This window comes from Canis lupus, chromosome 14 (assembly GCF_011100685.1).
Source record: "Canis lupus familiaris isolate Mischka breed German Shepherd chromosome 14, alternate assembly UU_Cfam_GSD_1.0, whole genome shotgun sequence".
Taxonomy (NCBI): Eukaryota; Metazoa; Chordata; class Mammalia; order Carnivora; family Canidae; genus Canis; species Canis lupus.
In genome coordinates, this window is record NC_049235.1 from 5,948,233 (window position 1) to 5,964,767 (window position 16,535).

General features: G+C 41.9%; 1 long non-coding RNA gene across 1 annotated transcript in view; it reads left to right on the top strand.

Moving 5' to 3' along the window:
• Positions 1–4: 4 nt before the first annotated feature.
• LOC102155521 overlaps positions 5–16,535 on the top strand; it is a 69,303-nt gene continuing 52,772 nt past the window's right edge. The window contains exon 1 of the long non-coding RNA XR_005369296.1: positions 5–609. This is a non-coding gene — a long non-coding RNA (uncharacterized LOC102155521). The remainder of the gene's footprint in view (positions 610–16,535) is intronic.

Genomic DNA, 16,535 nt, shown 5'->3' on the forward strand with positions numbered 1-16,535 from the left:
CGATCCCAGGACCCCGGGATCACGACCTGATTTGCCAAAGGCAAATGCTCAACCACTGAGCCACCCAGATGCCCCTGACGTAGGGGTTCTTAGATGCAGTTTTAGAAAGCAAGATAAGACCTCGTACACAGTAACTGTCAATCACAATCACTAGTAAAATATTTCTTGTCACTCTGTACCTTTTGCTCTTCTTTAGGCAGGCATTGAAGTAGCAGAAAGTTAATGGCACACCATACTGCTGACTGCGTGGTGCTCATCTCAATGCATCTTCCAACGTCGAACCTGAGAATGCTAGAGGCTGGAGACTCTGGACACTTATCTGAGCAGTTATCTGCTGGTGGCCTGGTTCCTGAGGTAATAAGTGGGTGTCCCCGATGTGTGTGTGCTGGCAACAGCAGTGACGCCACGTGGTGCCCAGAGGTCGCCGCCTGGTCCATGGGGCTTCTGAGATGAACTGTAAAGGGGCGTCCTGAGCAGTGCAGGCATTTTGGAGTGCCCCAGCAAATCTGGATGTAAGTGTAAACACGGCGCTCAAAGTGAAAGCAGGGGCCTCGAGGAAGGAATTACCCTCATCTCATTCCCGACCTGCTCACTCTGCTGGAAAACAAAGTAAGTTTTGTCTGTTTCTTTGTTAGCCAATCGCTCCTACATGTTTTCTCTTGCTAACATTATATTAGATGCTCAATATCTGGCAAATGCCAAGTTTTTTTCCCCTTCACTGAGGAAGTAGGATATGAAGTTTGTTAAAAAGCTAATTGTTTCTTTTATCTTTTCTGTCTCTCTTCCTCTATCTAGCGCTAGGCTGGCTGGCTTGTTGGAGATAGCAGGAGATTGGAATTTATTATCAATTAGAAAACAAAAAGTTCTTTTTTTTTTTTTAAACGGTCCAAGAACTTTGCCATTAATTAAATGACAATGACACGGGCAAAGCTTCTTATGTGGTGTGGCCAGGAGCACATCTAGGAAAACAGCCCCAGTTCACTTCAGGAAGCAAAAGGGGTGTGTGTATGAGACACATGTGAAAACGGGGAGTCCTCCTGTGGGAACTGCAGACACAGGGCAGGAATGGTGCCTGGACAAGAGGCTGTAATTTAAAAGCCTATCAGGAAATGGAAAGAGCTGAGGAATACAAATTATTTAATGTTGGTGGGGGAAAAAAAAAAAGACTTCATATAAGAATGGGCTAAAACGTATAACGATGTAAACTTGGCAGTAGAAACTGAAGTTTATTACCTTCACGTTAAAAAGGTTCATGTCTTATAGATTTATAGAAAATGTGTGGCTTTCAGAAAATAATTAAGAGGCATCATCACCTGTGTAGGTGACTTTAGGACACCAGCCTAATTCTGACACTTGACCCCTGTCTTCTATTTGTTTGTTTGTGTTTTATCAGATCCTAGCTCCAGAGCACTTGCATGGTTCAGTATATTTTTAATATAAAGTTCTATGGCTTTGAAAATGCAATGCAAATGGAAATGCAGTGTAGTTTGTGATTTGCAACTAGATTCTCCTTCCTCATAAAGTGGACTTTGCTCAACTTGAAACACTTAGAAGGTAGAAGGAGGCGGTGTAAGGTGTAACTGTGGTCCGCCACTGGAAGCAGAGATCAAAGACCTTATTTCTAAATCTAGCATGGAATACTGTGAATTTAAGTTAGGGCTTCTGTTTCATGGGAATTCACATTTTATCTCAAGGTGGTGGTGGTAGGACTTGGGCTCTTTAGGTGAATGTCTGTGAATTACTGACTCAGCAAACTTCTTTAAATACCTTCTTTATGTACTCAGAGCTAAGATTTAAAATTTACTGAGATTTGGTTTGTAAATTAAAGATTGAGAACAGTTTGAAACAAGGGTGGGAATGAGCAGAGCATTACCATCGAAACAGTTTGTTAAAAGATGGTGCCAAGTGAACAGGGCTGTCCCCTTCTGAGCTGCCCCTCCTAATTAAAGGGGAAGGTGGCTACCATCTGTCTTCTTTCATTCAAGGCAGTAGGGGGCCTGGAGTGGAAGGAAGCACCCCCTCCTTTATTTTTTCTCCCACTCTTTTTTATAGTCCGCTTTCTCCCTAGTCAGTGACCCAGAAGGTCATTGATGATCTATCTCAGAATGAATAGTAACATAAGCATGCAAGGCACTTGCAAAAGAAAAAAAAAAAAAGTTTATAACGTGCTTATCCATTTAGAATTCTGCTTGAATTATGTTTGAGAGTGTTGTAATCTCTGTGTTGGTGTTTTTGCTCCTCTTGTTTCTGAGGGCACTGCTGGCAGATGAAGTGGGGATTTTAGTTTTATCGATTTTGCTTTTTCATGAAAAAGTTTTTACACTCCACTGGGCACAATCAGAAGATGGCAGCATGTAACTGTCCACTGGGGATGTATAGAAATACTTTTTTTTTTTTTTTTTTTTTTTTTTTTTATGAGAGAGGGAGAGCAAGAAAGAGCATGAGGGGGTGAGGGACAGAGGCAGAGGGAGAGGCAGGGATTAGCAGGGAGCTAATGCCGGGCTCAATCCTTGAAACTCTGGGATCATGACCTGAGCTGAAGGCAGATGCTTAACTGACTGAGCCACCCAGGTATCCCCAGAAATACTATTCTTATTAAAATCAAGGCAGCCTGTTAACTATGATATCTACACATGTCATCATAAGGGAAACCATGAACAAGGGTGTTAACCGACGCCCATATTACTCAGTTGTCTACTAAGGTTTACTGGACCAGTCATTGAAATAGTTCGCATTGTTTATCCTTTAGTTGGGCAATAATCCTTTTAGCCCCTTTTTAATAGGAATAGGTTATCGGAGAATTTAATTTGGGGTCCTGGCTTTTAATTATTTTGAAATGTAGAGTGCCCTAACCAAATGATCAAACTTTCTTGCCTCAGTTTCCACCTCTTGAAAGGGAAGGAATATGTGCTGTTTTCAGAAATATTTAAGAGAATATGAAGTAATATTTTGTCTTTGATAAAAATTTCATACAACTGAAAAATTCTAATGTCTTTGGTTGTTTCTGTTTTCAATCTTTATGTACCTAAGCAAAGTGTGAACAGTCATTTAAAAAGATTCAGTCCTGACACACTGTTTAGCTTGCCCAGGCAGTAGATTTGGACTTTCCAGAGTATGCTGGCCTTTAGTACCTCCTGTGACAAGGAAATCTGGTGTCCCTTAAGCCATCAGTGTTTGGAAAGCCCAACTGTGAGTCGTGTGTAATTTTATTTAAAGGTTTTTTTTTTTTTTTTTTCCAATTTGTCATCAACTTATAATGAGCTTTCTTTGTAGATGTGCTTATGTTGTTGAATTTGGGAAGAGCAGTGTGTAGGTTCTGGAGACTGACGTTAGTCTGCATGATTGAATGATAATGAAAAGTAGATTATTTCCCAATCACTGAAGGGTACACAGTGCTGGGGAAGTCTCTTCGTCGTTTTTATGTAATAATTTTAGAGATTCGACAAGGTGCTTCGCTAACTATAGTTTCCAAGGTGTGATTTAACACTAATTTGGTTATCTGTCTTATATTCATTTCAGGGGAACCAAATAAATGAATTGAATGAAACACGTCTATAAAGTGTGACTTTGAAGTAATGCGATGAATATTTTAACACACATAGCAAAGGACATACAGACATGCCAATGAATTTTGCCTCCTTTTAAAGTACCCTGTCACCTGGGAAGAATTGCTACTACTATAAGCAATGCCACCTTTGCCAAAGACACACTTAGAAGTTTTTGTTTGTTACTGCTTTAAGAGCCTTCCATCCTTTTTTTTTATCACCCCCTGTGGTGAAATTCTCTGTCCTTTGAGGCTAGCAAGGATCCAGTAATTAGGTCTGATGAACAGACTTCTTAGGATCAAATAACTGATCTGAGTCATTGATTCATGTAAACATTTACTGAGGCACCTACTGTGTTCCAATAGTAAGGACTGCAGATTCCAAAGTGAACACACCATGGACCTGGAAGACACAGTTGAGTGGGATAAAGGACGTATACAGAGCTAACACTACATCCTGACAAGTACTCTAAAACTTTGACTAAGCCACACAGGTGCCCTTATAATCACAACTTCTTTGGATTAAAAGAAAAAGAAGATATCTGGGATTCCTGAGTGGCTCAGTCTGTTAGGCATCCAACTCTTGATTTCAGCTCAGATCATGGCCTCAGGGTTGTGAAATTGAGCCCTTTGTGGAGCTCCTAGCTGGACATGGAGCCTGCTTAAGATTCTTTATCTCTGTTCCTCCCCAACAAAATAAAAAAAAGTTATGAATAAATTTAAAAAATTTTTTGACATTTTTAGGATAACTGTATTACTCTCCAAAGGAGACCTTTTTGAAGAATGATTCTTAGTTACATATTAAAATTAGGTACTTCTGAAATACTCAATATACCAAAGCATGACATGCCATAGTTATTGCTGAGAATAGATGAATAGCTTGTGGGAGACCTGAAACTTGTCATTTCTAAGTATTATGGGAGAGAAAAGGCTTCTTCACATCCTCTTTCAGATTTTATGCATGGGGACAAAATTTCTGTCTTCTAGCCAATAGTTGATCTCTCTGTGGGTAAGTTCATTTAACAGTTAACCTGTGGAGTGTCACTCTGTGGCAGGCACAGTTCAAGGAGCTGCTCAGAAGGTGAGTTGATTGGTTATAGACGCCAGATGCTGGTGCTACTCAGTAGGACTCTGTGGGGCTGTACATTCAGCCACCATTTCCTAGGTGCTTTTCTGATCCTGGCCATGTGGGCTTGGCCTGGATGCTGCCCTCAGAGCTTGCAATACGATTCTGTGGACAGATGACAGAATGAATGTAGAGAGAGAGGGAGAGAGAGATGTGTTCATATAGGTAGCTAAATACACCACACATTTGTAGAAAAGAAAGCTCTGCTGTGGCCAAGGTGATCAAGAAATGCTTTATGGATTAAGGAACATTTGAGCTGGGCATTGACAGAAGGGTAGTGTTGGACTTGAAGCCTTGGAGGGAGAGCATCCAAGTCCAAGGAGAGCTGAGCAATGGCATAGAGAGGGATGGGAAATTCCAGTGGATGGAGTGGGCAGCCCCTGATTTGTTGTTGCCGGGCAACCATGTGTGTAAAAGTGACTAATGAGGAGATAAGGCAGCCAAGGTCTGTTGAGGCCAGATCCGGGAAGGCCATGAATGTCAGATGATGAAATGATTTAAACTTAATCTGAAGCCATTGAGGAGCAGTGGAAGAGTTCTGGTCATGAGAGTGACAGTGGAAGCTGTCCTAGAAGAAGCTTCATCTAGTGTCAGTGTTGGGGCATTGGGCCAGTGAGAGAATCAGAGCGGGAAGCCATGTGAGCTGGGGAAACCATCCAGGGAGGAGAGGAAGAGGGCTCAGATGAGAGGCAATTGGAATAGAGAAAACTAGGTTTAAGAACTGCTGGGGTAACAGAGGTTGGCCGATGGGGAGGAAGGATGGAAGGAGAACTAATTTTAAATTTTAGAACCCAAGTGCTATTTATTAATTCTCTGCATCTGTCAGGTATTTCACATACGTCATCTCATTTGATTGTATCCTAGTTGTATAAAGTTGGTATTTTTGTCTTTATTTCAGAAATGAGAAATCTAAGGCGTGGTGGAAGATTGGTCTCAAGTTGTACAGCTAATAGGATATAGAACAGGGCCCTACAGAGGTCCCTGATTTCCACACCTGTATTCTCTCTATTCTGCTAGGTTTGGGAGGGAGCAGATGTGAGAGAAGGTGATCTCTGTTACTTTGTATACACACAGTTTAGGTGCTGGTAAGATGTCCATCAGGTGACCAGAGATGGGAAACTGATCTCCAGGACAAAGTCAGGAGGATCGGAATTTAAGAATCAACTGCATGTTTGTTTATTCAGTAAATACTTGTTGAGTGTCCTTTGGACCAGTCCTACATGGCAGAGGAATACAGTGAGAGACAAGCAAGCCACAGTCTTGATTCACAGAACTGCAGGCTAAGGAGGGAGACACCACCCTATGGGTTGAGTATAATGTAGGGGGAAGTGCAGGTTTGCAATAAGAAAAGCCACCCAGGGGACATAACCAAATCTGGGGACGCAGAAGGTCTCTGAAGAGGTTGTAGTACTTGATAGGACACCCAAAGATGAGTACCATGATAAAGTGAAAAAAGGCATATTTTAGGCAAGGGAAATAGATTGTACTAGACCCAGAGGCAAGAGAGAAATATAGTATATCTGAAGAACTGGACATAATATGACTGGAATGAGGTAAGAGTATATCAGTTAAGGCTAGAGAGATGGGCAGCAGCTAGATCAGGAAATGCCTCAGAAACTGTGCAAAATAATCCAATTACTTTCTTTTTTTTTTTAAGATTTTATTTATTTTAGAGTTGGGGCGGGGGGCAGAGGAAGAGGGAAAGAATCTCAAGCAGACTCTGTGCTGAGCACCAAACCTGACATGGGGCTTGATCCCATGACCCTGAGATCATGACCTGAGCAGAAATCAAGACACTCAACTGATTGAGCCACCTGGGTGCTGCCAACACCCCCCCATTATAACTATCTTAAGAATGCAGGGAAGTGTTGGTTAATTTTAAGCACTGAGGTAACATGATTAGATTCATATTTAGAAAGCCCATTTTGAGGTGCCTGGCTGGCTCAGTTAGAAGAGCCTGAGACTCTTGATTTCTATATAGTGAGTTCAAGCCCTGCTTTGAAGGCAGAGATTACTTAAAAATAAATTGTAAATAAATGAATAAATGTCCATTTTGTCTGCTGGAGAATAGATTGTAGGGAAGCAAGTGTGGGAGCAGGAAAACACATAAGGGACTGTTGGAGACAGGAATCTGGGTGAGAGATGATGGTGACCTGCATGGAGAAAGAGGTTGGGTGATATTTAAGAGTGGTAGATGTGATGGAATTTGGGGATGTGCTGGGTATGGAAGATGAGAGAGAGGAATAAAAGTCAACATATAGGTTTCTTTTTTCTAAAGTTTATTTACTTACTAGAGAGAGCACGCATGCATTCAAGTAGGGGGAGGGGTAGAGGAGGAGAATCTCAAGCAGACTCTCCCTGAGGAGCCCAACGTGGTCCTCGATCTCATATACCAATGAGATCATGACCTGAGCCGAAATCAAGAGTTGGGTGCATAACCCACTGAGCTACCCAGGCTCCCAACATGCAAGTTTCTGATGGACAGCTGAGTAGTTGCTGAAATTTAGCCAGAGGGCATAGTGGAAGGGTCAGATTTGGAGTTGAGAATTGCTTGGGTTTGGTTATTCTGAGTAACTGGCAATTGGAGAATACAGGAAATGAGAGATGAAGGGTAGGAGGTTGCGGCCAGAGAACGGGATGTCCAGATTTTTTATTTCGCAAGTGAAGCAGTTCAAGGGATGGTAAGAGAACAAGGTCACAAGAGCAGGTGGGTGAAGTGGAGGGCGGAGGCGGGCTGTGGGAGATGAGGGGGTTTTCACCTGGAGGTGAGGGGGTCACAAAGGTTGTTGGCTGGACTTGGAGCAGAGAGGGTCAGTGCATAGGTCAGTCACCACCGGTTGAGGAGGCAAGCAGCTGGGCAATGAGATGTGCGCTGGAAATGTGATTTCCATGGACTGCATGACAGCGTTAGCAAGCAAAGAAAAGCAAAAGCATGAGAACAAAATGAGTAGGACCCGGGGCCAGACCTCTGAGAGGAGTTTAGAGGTGGCAGGAGATTGAGGAGACATTTTCAAAAAGGAAAAACATGGAAGTTCAGAGTCTTGGAAGACCAAAGAAGGTCTATGCCAAAGAAGGAGGTGTTGAGCAGCGCCCCGCTAGTGCAAGGCTCAGGAGGAACGGACTGGTGAGGGACCTTCCCTGGATGAGCCCAAAGTCGACCATGCTGGGAAAGAGAGCAGCTCCTTGGAGTGTTGGAGGTGATGGCCAGGCCAGAAATTAGGGAGTGTATGGGAATCACCAAGTACTGCAGCAAGTATCACCCCCACTTGCAACACATTTTGGTTGAAAGAAAAGAAGGAGAGGCTATGGTAGCTTGAGAAGTGAGTCTGTTATGGCATCTAATGATGAATTGTGCTATTTTGTATTTGTTTGACAGTCTCCTAGAATTTGCTAGAATGTGTCCTATTGCTTTTCAAACTAACCCTTTCTGTGCTTCCTTTGTAAAATGAGTACCCACCTCATTGGGTTGTTGTTAGGACCACACGAGTCGTAAAGCAGCACCTTGGGCACAGTAAATGATAACAAATGATGGTTAATAAAAGCAAAGAAGGAAACACACATGTTATAATAACTAATAATATATATTGTACGTTAATGTATATGCACACATGCCATCACAATTTAGGCACCATTCCCTGAGTGTTGATAATAATAATTCTGTAATGTAAGTGAAACAGAGGCCCAGGGCATTGTAGGTAACTTACTCCAGATCGTGCTGACAAGTGGTCAAGCTAGGAGACCGGGCCCCCTCGCCTCACTGGAAGTTGACAGCCTCCCACCAGCCAGGCTGCATCCTTGGGCCGTTGCAGAAAGAATGCTGGATTTGAAAGAATGGAGGCTTTGGCAGCAAGCAGCAGAGTAGGGCAGCTCTTCAGGATGCGATGTGCACTGTGCATTCCACGCACCCCACACCCTGTTTGAGTCACTCATCTGTGTTATGTGCCTGGCTCTCACGGTGCTGTTTGTAACCCTCGTTCTAAAGGCTTGTCCCTTCTGTGGCCTTGAGTGCATTCATTCTCCTCACTCATCCTGCTGTCCCGATGCCATCATCTTCTATATCTATTTGATATGTTTTTTTAAGATGTATTTATTTATTTATGATAAACATAGAGAGAGAGAGGCAGAGTCACAGGGAGAGGGAGAAGGAGGCTCCATGCTGGGAGCCCCACGCGGGACTTGATCCCAGGACTCCAGGATCGCGCCCCGGGCCAAAGGCAGGCGCTAAACCACTGAGCCACCCAGGGATCCCCTATTTGATATGTTTTGTTTAGAATTCACCTCTAGAAAAATAGGAGCCTCATCTGAATATCTTGCCTTTAATCTGATCTCAGAGAGTGAAATTGCTGTGCATTCTAGGGGCTTTTCCTACATCAAAGTACCACCTGAACATCATCTCTCTTGCAAAGGATAGTGTGATGGTTAATTTTATGTGTCAGCTTAGCCTAGGTCAGGGTACCAAGTATTTGGTGAAACACCAGTGTAGATGTCACAGTGAAGGTATTTCTAGATGAGGTTAAACATTTAAGTCAGTAGACTCTTAGTAAAGCAAATTATCTTCCATAATTACCCTCATCCAGTTGATGGCCTTAAAATAGAAAGATTGCCCTTCCTCCTTTCCCCCTCCCACCAAGAAAGAAGGAATTCTGTCCCTGGTTGGCCTTCCAGCTCGACTGCCACACAGCTCTTCCCTGGATCACCAGCCTGATTGCAGATTTCAGATTTGCCAACCCCCATAATCACCTGAGCCAGTTCCTTAAAATAAATCTCCATCATTCTCCATCTTTCTCTCTGCCATACTTTCATACGGTGACAGACTCATACACACACACATGCACGCAAGCACGCGTACATCTTAGTTGTTGAGAATCATAACTATCATAGATAGGAAAATACAGACATTTAAATTGCTCGTCTGCTGTTGATATTAACGAAAAACTGTACCAGGTCTCTCTAGGCAGTCTTAGTGTATATGTATGTGCATGTGTATATACATACATTCACACACACATATATATTTATACTTCTATTTGTATATAGCTTGTATAGATGAGGAAAGTGAACAGTGGAAGGGATGTAAAATGTACTCCCCGTGATGCATAAAATTGATGGGAGAGCCAAAAAAACCTCAGTTTCCTCTGGTGTGGTCCAATTCTTGTCTCAGTACTTGGCTCTCATGTTTTTAGTAGCAAGATAATAAAGTTACTGGGTTTGGCAGTAACTTTATGTTGCTAAAGGTTATGCTAACATAACATGGTTGCTAACGTTTACGGAATGTTTTCTGTATATTGGGTATTAATCTAATTGCTTTATAGATGTTCATGATTTTAATCCATATGACTACTCAGTAATATAGGATCTGATATTATCCCCATATTACAGATTTTAAACACGAGTCCCAGTGAACGGCATGGACATTGGTGTACAGTGGTGAGATAGAGGGTGCTCAGGGCCCAAGCAGCCTGGCTCCAGACGTTGTGCTCCTAACCATTCCACTCTACTACTTCTCAGCATAGATGCCCTGAGCATAGCTCTTCATCTCTCCTTGTGGAGTCATTATCCAGAACATTGATTGTGGTAGTGGTACTTTTTATAGGGTTTTATTATCTTTTTAAAGATTGTAGTGATTTATTTATGTATTTGTTTGTTTATTGGAGAGAGGGGGAGAGAGAGAGAGAGAGAGAGAGTGCACACACACAAGTAGGGGTAGTGGAAGAACAGGGAGCCTGATGCGGGGCTCAATCTCAGGACCCAGCCATCAGGCATCCCTAATATGGTTTATTTCAAAAGAGAAAATGCGTATAAGTTATGTAAGTTCTAAGAGGCCATTTGATGATAACTGCTTGCTAATTCCTTGAGAACAGAAGACATACCCATTACAGCAGCAATTTGGGCCTCTTATTGGGGTATATTTTTAGCAACTAGACTTTCCTGTCTAGCTTTATTTTATTTTATTTTATTTTTTAAATTATTATTATTTTTTATTTATGACAGTTGCACACACACACACAGAGAGAGAGAGAGAGGCAGAGACACAGGCAGAGGGAGAAGCAGGCTCCATGCACCGGGAGCCCGACGTGGGATTTGATCCCGGGTCTCCAGGATCACGCCCTGGGCCAAAGGCAGGTGCCAAACCGCTGCGCCACCCAGGGATCCCCCTGTCTAGCTTTAAAACACTGATGGCCATCTGATTTGCCAAAATCATATAGAAAAGTGATAAAGTAGTGATGTGGTTTGGTTCCTTGTTCAGCAATTTGGGATGTGTTTTGAGGAAGGGGATAGCAAGCTTCTATGTGTATGTCCCTTGGTTCTCTACAGGAATAACCATCGTAACTGCCATTTACTGGGCCTTCTGTGTGCCAGAACTCTTAACAGGTGCTTTACAAACATATCTCATGGAGTCTTCTCAACATTAGCATCGCCTTTCACATTTAAAGAAAGCAGTGATTAGGAAGTTCAAGAATGTTTTCAAGGTGAGTAGCAGAGCAGGATTTAAACTTTATCTTAATGACACCAGCCAGTGCTCTCAGTCTCTCTGCTGTACCTTCCTGAGACTCTCCACCCTTCCCTGTTAGACTGTAAGCTCCATGAGGGCAGGAACTTTTCTTCACTGGGTTCACTACCATAGTTCATAGTTCATAGTTCTACCAAGGGAACTGCCCGACACATAGTAGGTATTTAATGCATGGATGTTGAGTGATGGAACTCACTGTTCTCTGTGATCACCACCAACCAGCTGTGGGCCAGAGAGAGCAATCTGTTGGGGGTACTCTGGACTCTTGTGGAGTTAGCTCTCAGGCACCTGTTGGAGGATATTTTCTCTGGGTTTCAGAATGAGCCTATCAGCTTGGCCTTCAGCTAGGTACTGCATGGCTCTATCAGTAAATGTCCTTTCCAAAGACCTCTAAATGATGTTATGTATATCTCTGTCATTAGCACTCAGGACTGATAATTTATAGTTTGTGCTGTATACTGATATAGGACAATATCTAAATAATATTGATGCTTTTTAAGGAGATGTCGAATTATATGTTTGTAAGACATCCCTAAAGGTCTCTGTTTCTTCCATTACTCCAGATCTCCCTCTCATTCTCTGCTGTTTCTCTTTGACATGTATTCTCACACTAACATGTGCACTCATTCACACACACACGTGCACACTCACACACGTACCCATATCACACTCACGTGAGCACTTACACACTTGTACTCACAGATGCACTTGTATTCACACTCACACTCACGTAGTCACACGCCTTAGTTTATCACCTATCTAATTAACATATCTCCTTTCTTTTCAAATGAAGAACATGGAAAACCACTTTGTTAAACCAAAACTGTGTTATTTACATTTATATTTTGTCCCATTTTTTTCCTCAGAGTTCATTTCCTTTGCTTCTCCTAGCTGGAAACTAGATATTGTAATCAGCACCATCATATAAGCTTATCTTTCCTCCTGGAAATAGTAAATTATGATGAGTTTGACAAAACAATATAAGAATAAGCAGCATTCAGTACTTAGCCTTATATTCTTGCCTTTAATCATGCAAGTAGGTGATGATTTCTGCAGACCTGTAGTAAATAGTGTGAATTTTCTTTTTTTCTCTTTGTAAAACAAATGATATGGTCTAGAAGAGTCACCTCTGGGCTTGTATGTTTCATAAAATACATGGGTCGGTGTACATCCTTAATCTATGAGCCAAGATTTATGCCTTTTATAATTTTTCTTCACCTTAAAAAAAACCTGGCTGGCTAGAAACTCCATTGTTGTTGGTATAAAAAGTCTTATAATTTATATCCAAATCAAGGTCAGGAAAGAATGCAGATTCACTCAGTAAAAATTCATTAACAGCCTACTTTGTACCAGAATGCACTGCCTTACAGCTTTGGAAAGCCTCAGAGTAGATCAGTTTATGTTTGGGAATGACCAGTCAAAATAAGGCAGATATAAGCAAGAATGTAATTTTTTGAAATTTAAATTTGGAGTGGTAGAGCATGCATCAAAACGGAACACAGTCTTATTAGAGCCACAAAAGTAACAAGTAAGTTTGAAAAATGTACCTTCGCAATGTTCTCAAACTCAGACTTTTTTTCTGGCACTCCTCTTTTTGAATCTGTTGATTTGTTCTTTTCTTAGTAGGAAGGAAGAAAAAGTTCTCAAGAATTCATTAGAGATTAAGATTCATCTCAGCCCTCAGTACCCTTTAGAATATGGTGAAGGCTGACTTGAAAGGGCAAATGGTTTAATTGGATCAGCCTTGGAAAAAGAGGACAGGGAATCGTCCTGGCCGGCGTGTCTTCACCATAATGGTGAAATGGTACTGCTTTAATTGCCATTCTTTCATTCCCTTCCTTGCCAAGCCCAGTGGCTTCTGTTATAACATGTGGCGACTTCTCCCTTGGAGACTAACTCAGTCCAAGTTACCATAATATTTAGGACCAGCTACAAAGACATTTCTTCCCTTAAATCCATGCCAAATCTAAATCAAACTATATTCTCCTCCCTGGCCATTCAAATAGATCCAGTTCTTATTTGAAAAGGACAAGAAATCCACAGGCCTCTTTTTGTTTTATACCTGCCTGTTCAAACAGATAGATAAACAAGGCATATCATGCCTAGCGTTGCTTTGAGTTTGGCCACTTCCTTCTAAAATAGACATTTATACTGTGGCTCATTTAAGACTTGCAACTTAGGGATACCTGGGTGGCTCAGTGGTTGAGCATCTGCCTTTGTCTCAGGTCGTGATCCTCGGGTGTTGGGATTGAGTCCCACATCGGGCTCCCCACATGGAGCCTGCTTCTCCCTCTGCCTGTGTCTCTGCTTCTCTCTTCTGTGTCTGTCATGATTAAATAAATAAAATCTTAAAAAAAAAAAAAAGGACTTACAACTTAGATGTTTTAGACAGAAGAAAGCGTGTTTTAAGTCTAGCTACAACAAATTGCTGTCAGTGCTGATGCAGGAAAGAAGAATAAATGTAAAACCATGCAGGTGTGGCTCTGCGCTTCTCCTACACAAACCTCAGCCTCAAGGGGGGCAGGCCAGGGAGAGGGAGACATCCTCGTCCTTAGTGGCCGTAGATTGTCTGCTCACAAAACAAAAAAACGCTAAGCAAGGAACGCGAATCCATTTTGTTTTTAACAAAGAGAACCTAGCAAAATAGGAAAGATATTTCTGATAAATAAATTTGTTCTGACCTGTAAACCTGGTCGGGATATTTTTTTTTCCCTTGGCATTGGATCCATCTACCACTTGTGTGTTTTAGTCATCCTTGATAAAGTAATTATATTTCATAACTAATGTTATTAACATACATGAATTTAGTCCTATTTTTAGTAAGATTTACTTTCCTGCAGTGCTTCTTCGTTTATTGTTTTGAAGCATAACTTTCAACACAATTCATTTTTATTAGTTGTATTTCTTTTTAATTTGATTATTTTATATATACGAAACATTATGTGTAAAATACTGAAGCAAAATTTAAAAAAATGTGCTCTGGTGAACCGCCGCCACGTATTTAAGAATTAAAACATCTCAAATACTTATGGATCTTTCTGTACTTCATTTCTACCTTTCTTTAAAGAAGTATATATATATTATATATCTTAGCACATAAATGTGCATTGCTAAAGGTATTTTGAGATATGTAATTATGTGTGTAGTTTTTTGCAGCTTCTGTTTTCTCTCCATATTATGTTTATAAAATTCATTCATCTTGTTGGGATATAGCTATTCTTCTTATATGCTGCTACAGTATTTCAGTGTGTGTGAGTTTATCCTATTCTACCTCTTACCTAGTTTGGGGGGGGGGATGGAGCAAAACAAGGAGTTCTGTTTTAGACATGTTGACTTTGAGATGGCCATTAGAATTCTCATAGAGTTGTTGGGTAGACGGGTGGATTTTAAAGTCTGTAATTCAGGAGAGAGGTCTGAGGTAGAGATAGCATGTGGATGGCATCTAAATCATTATTTCTCTGGCTATTCTAGAATGCTACTTAATCTATTCATTGAGATTTTTACTTCAGAATTTTTTTTCCTTAAAGCTTCTTTTTGTTTTTGTTTTTGTTTTTGTTTTTGTTTTTGTTTTTCCAACCTGCCTGGTAGCTTTGCTGAAGTGTGATTTGTAAAAGAACAAATGAGAATATGAGCTTCAAAGAAAATAGGGGGGAAAGTGTCTTTGCATACCTTGAAGGGCCATATAAAGATTATTTGTAAGTGCAAGTGAGTCGCAAATGAAACCACATGTATGGATCTGCTTTGTAATCCAGAAGAATACATGCTTAGTGATACTTGATTTTACTCCCTTGTTAACTTGGTGCCAAGAGGTCATGCTCACCTCCCCAGTACAAGTATTAACTCTAATAATCTTCACAACCACCTGTGACCGGTAGATACCACTTTTACAGATGAGAAAACTAAAGCTCATAAACAGTAGACCTAGGATTCAAATCCACAGAGTTGGCTCCTAAGAGTCATGCTCTTGGCTACTATGTGAGACTGCCCCTCAAAGTTTGACCCAGTTTCTTCAGCTTCAAGACTTAAAAAATGGTAGGGTCATCTTTCAGAGTGGCCACTTTGATCCCAGCTACAAGATGGTGCTCCAGGCAGTGGCTCCTAGCAAAAGGGTTTTGTCTGTACTGACTTAGTTTCACCATTGAACCTGGCCCCCAGACCTCACAGAGCACTGCCCACCTACCAGGGACCCATTCTCTGCCTGCTGAATAGGATGCTTCCTTGATTTAAGTGATTTGCCTGAAGCCACCCAGCGAGTCAGTAGTGGGCCAGGGACTAGAATCTGCGTCCCTTGCCTTGCAGGCATCACATTTGTTTGGTATTAATAAACCAAATTTCTCCAGGGGAATCTGGCAGAAATTTGAAAGTGCTCGATTTTACTGCAATAAATACTAAGAATCCTTTTTAAAGCAAGGAAGCCAAGCCCTAGCCAGGGAAAACACGATTTGCTCTTGAGGGCTGTTGACAAAGCCACGCTGGCACCAGGATGGATTCTGGATTGTTGGCTTCAAGTCCATCTCCCACTAAGGCTTGCTGAAGGAGTTCAGACCTCTGCTGTTGCCACAGGCTGCAGCTGGACCAGGAAATACTCTCGCACATGAAGCTGGAATGCTCGATGGTCTACCCACAGAGTCAGCAAGCCACAGCTGGTTGCCATCAGGAGGGTGTGATGGTGAAGGCTACATTCCTAGGACACTGCTGATACAGGTCAGGACCCAAGTGAATTAGCCCACCCGTCAAGAGGGAGACCTCTATGCCTTTCTTGCTGTGACAGGGTGCCATGCAGGGTAGCTTCCTGGGTTTGTGAATGCACCTTATTTTCCAAAGCCACATCAGTCAAGGAAAAGGTGAAGGCATCCAGGAACAGGGAGGGAAGAGCATCTGAATTATGAACTACTTGAGTGAGAAAGTGCAGGGAGCAATTTATTACTTTTGTCACCAGAAGAATGCTTACATGTACTCTGGACCCTCTGCAAATAATCAGTCTGTTTCGATAAACTGAGAAGCCACTGAAGGAAAGTTTTCAGCAAGATAAAAGCTGAATTTCCAAGGGTGGTCTGACTGCATTTGGGTCAGAGCTGGGTTTGGATGTATTTTTCATAGAGGAAGATTCTCACAGGAGCCCCACAGTATTGAGGTGCAAAAGACACACATTATTTCTGTTAATTCTCACAATCCCCAGGGCATCCACCAAGGATGGAAGTTTAGACGTTGGTCTCTGCCTCAGTAGGAGAGCCTTAGGCAGTTGTGGCAAAACAGACAGGTTGGGCACTGCTCTCAGCTCCGCAGGTTGAATTTCCCGCCAGTAATGGTTCCTGGACAAGATGCTTCCAACCCATAGTGGTCTATTTCTTTTC